The sequence below is a fragment of the Mus musculus genome, chromosome Y (assembly GCF_000001635.26).
Source record: "Mus musculus strain C57BL/6J chromosome Y, GRCm38.p6 C57BL/6J".
In the NCBI taxonomy this organism is placed as follows: Eukaryota; Metazoa; Chordata; class Mammalia; order Rodentia; family Muridae; genus Mus; species Mus musculus.
The window spans coordinates 75741353-75744971 of NC_000087.7; positions in this window are offsets into that span (position 1 = coordinate 75741353).

The following is a 3619-nucleotide window of genomic DNA, read 5'->3' on the forward strand; positions in this document are numbered from 1 at the left end:
GATATGCTTTTTGGTGTAGATGGTGAACTGAGAAAAAAAAATGTCTATGTTTGAAAGAGCCATCATGGAGAATAATCTGAAGTACTCTTCTACTTTCCCATCTTCAGAAAAATGAAGCATGAAAAATTTTCACTTGCTGGTATATATATAAAACAAATAAAAAAAATCTCTAACTTTTTTGTTTCCTATGAAACAGAGTTTTAAAGTTTCTTTAATCCTTGTTATTCTGATGATTCTGAGAAGGAAGTTAATCCCAGTGATGTGATTACAAAGTTAACTAGCAGTTATACCTTTAGAGTTAAAATAGAACTTCTTTATTTTTAAATATCTTTAATCATTTTCTTGTTTAAGTGTAAGTGCATCTTTATATTAACTTCCAAAGGAAATCTAAATGAATATGTGAATGGTATATAGTCCCGTGGATTGAAATTCCACACACTAATATAGTTGAATTATTTAAAATTTATTCTTATACTTTTTTTAAAGTCGAGATTTTATTCTTCTCCTAGTTCCCCCTCTTACTGTTCCACACCCCATATCTCCTGCCTATATGCCCCCATGCTCCCAGGGCCCCAAGCCCACAATCCCCATCTCCAAGAGTATGTCCCCACCATCCTGTCCCCTCTCCACCAGACCTCCCTGCTCCCTGGGGCCTGAAGTCCCTTGAGGATTAGATGGACCTCATCTGACTGAGTCCAGACCTGGCAGTCCTTTTCTGTATATGTGTTGGTGGCTTTATATCATCTGGTGTATGAAGCCTGGTTGCTGGCTCAGTGTCTGAGACATCCTGGGAGGTCCAAGTTATTTGAGATTGTTGGTCCTCCTACCGGGTAGACCTCTTCCTCAGCTTCTTCCAGCTTTTCCCCAATTCATCCACAGGGGTTCCCAGCTTCTGTCTATTTGTTGCATATAAATTTGAGCATCTGACTCTTTCACCTGCTGGTTTGGTCTTTCAGAGAGCAGTCATGATAAGCCCATTTTTTGTGAGCACAGAATAGCATCAGTAATAGTGTCAGGCCTTGATGCCTCTCCTTGAGCTTTATCACAATTTGGTCTTGTCACTGGATCTCCTTTTCTTTAGGCTTTTCTCCATGTTTTTTCCTTGCAGTTCTTTCAGACAGGAACAATTCTGAGTTAGAGCTTTTTACTGTGGGATGGTAACTCAATCTTTCCACTTGATGTCCTGTCCCTCCACTGGAGGAGGACTCTACAAGTTCCCTCTCCCCACTGTAGGGCATTTCTTCTAAGGTCCCTCCCTTTGAGTCCTTAGGGTCTCTCACCTCCCAGGTCTCTGATATAACCGAGGGTTTTCTCACCTCCTACCTCAAAAAGTTGCCTGTTTCCATTCTTTTTGCTTTTCCTCAGCACTTCAGTTATGTTCCCCACACACATAATACCTGATCATGTTCACCTTCTTGTCCCATTTCCCACCCAGGCTCTTTCCTCCCCATCACTGTAGTGATTTTTTTAACCTTCTTAACATTTAAAATTGTTTTCATTCATACAGATAATTGAAATTTATTTATTTTTTGATTCATTATCTTATTAGTTTCCAAAGGTAAGAGATACAAATAAAGAAGGTACATTGGGTTGATTTTATTTCACTTCATTTCATTTTTGAAATAGGCACATAGTATGTTGTGTATTGTCCAAGAAGTTCTAGAATGTTTAGGTTCCAGGTGATCTCAGCATTCCATGTAGGTATTATTACAGGTATGTGACAACATACCTGGCTTATATTGTTCTTAAGAAAGTAGTCCCACAAAAATTTCCTATAAACACTTTAAAATTAACATTGCTCTCAGAGATGAAAATATTTCCTGTTAACTTACAAAATTCATAGAAAGTATATTTCTTTCTTGAAAGAAACTAAACTGCTAACTTCAAGGCAGGATAAAAGGACTGATTAGCCCCCTCTCTCTGTTCTAGGCCCAACCTCTCTGTTCCCATTGTTCTTGTTTCTATAGCTCTGTCTCTCTCTTTGTTTTCAGCTAGCCCTCTATCTGTTCTTTGCCCCACATTTTTCTGACCTAATGGTTTTGTTTCTGCCTCTATGCCTCTATACCTCCCCCATTTCCTCACTCCTCTACCCTCTCCCAATCATTCCCTTTATACCAGGTCTTTTCCGTGGTGTAATTTCTGAAGGTCACAACATGCATGGGTCCAGCAAATGTATTCCCTTGCCATGTAATATTTCATAACACTAACACATTAAAAGCAACTGACAAAATCTATAAATATTAGTTTGAGACATGGATTTTTGTATTCCCAAAAAGGAATCAAAACAACATTTCATTTGGCTTGGCCTTCAGATAAATTCAGATAACCTAACCTTACCTAATCACTAAGAATGCTAAATTATGCACTTGTTTTTCTCCTTGCAACAATGTATGTCCATCAGTGCCCTTTGACACAAATAAATCCACAAACTTGCTCCATTGACAAGAGCATTGCTCATTTAATCCTGTGATAACAAAAGCAGGTGCAGCAGGAGCAGCATCTGCCCTAGGTCCTCTCAGGAGCTCTTTCTTTTATTCACTCTCAAGAATCACTAGAATTTCAAACAAAAACTATCTGCAGCTGGGGACAGACATGAGATTAAAACAAAACAAAATAAAAAAAAAAAAAACTACACATATAACATTGCTGGGTTTTTATAGGAAGCAAAATTCTCATACATTTTTTCCTATAAGGAGGATGGAGGATCCTACAACTCAGAAGCAAATAAAACTTCCAAGTTTTAGGAAGCTCAGAAAGGGCTAGGTTTGCTGAGGCCCTCCCAAAGGCAAGAAAAGAGGAACACAATTGCTGGGGTGATGTTTCGCCTACCTCTTCCTGGTAAAGAGAATTCAACACAGTTGAATTCTTTTCAACAGCTTAAGAGCAGGAATGCCTCAATGCTACAGGAACCCCAGGACCCCAGGGAGGACTGCTTAAATACACCCCAGCACTGGGGAGGGCTATGCGTCCTGCTAGGGTTGGTCAGTCTGCAGACATGTTAATTTGCATGCACCCACTCAGGAGGGGTTGGTGCCAGATTTGGTCTAGCACCTGCTCAGTGGTGTTGTTTACTGCGATGGTGTACCGGAGACCAGCACCATCTTTTAGGTGCTGGCTGCCTACAGCATGAACAGATTTTTTTTTTAACTACTTGCTTGGACTGATCTTCCCCTGCTTTGTGGGCCCAGCCTGCTAATTCTGTTATCTACTGTATTTGTCTGACTCATTTGGGATAAGGATTTACTTGGACCCAGCTTCATTTGTCACATCCACTTTTCAAGTATAAAAAAAAAATCACATACTCCATCTACCAACATGGGAGACATTATTTTTTGATATGCAGTTTTCCCCAACAGTGGAATGACAAGACGACCAGAGCCATCCCTTAGGACAGGGACAAATGATCCAAAAGTTACTATTCTCTAACCTAGGACAACCAGTGTCAATAATTTTATATGTCTCTGCAAACCTAGATTATGGCTGATCAACTTCATTGAGTCAGTGGTAGCACTCAGAGTGGGCATACAGGCTAAATGATAACTATATATGTGAACATCCTTCAACTCTGGCCAGATGTACCCCTAAAGCCCATTTTTACATTTCCTACTGGAAGCACATC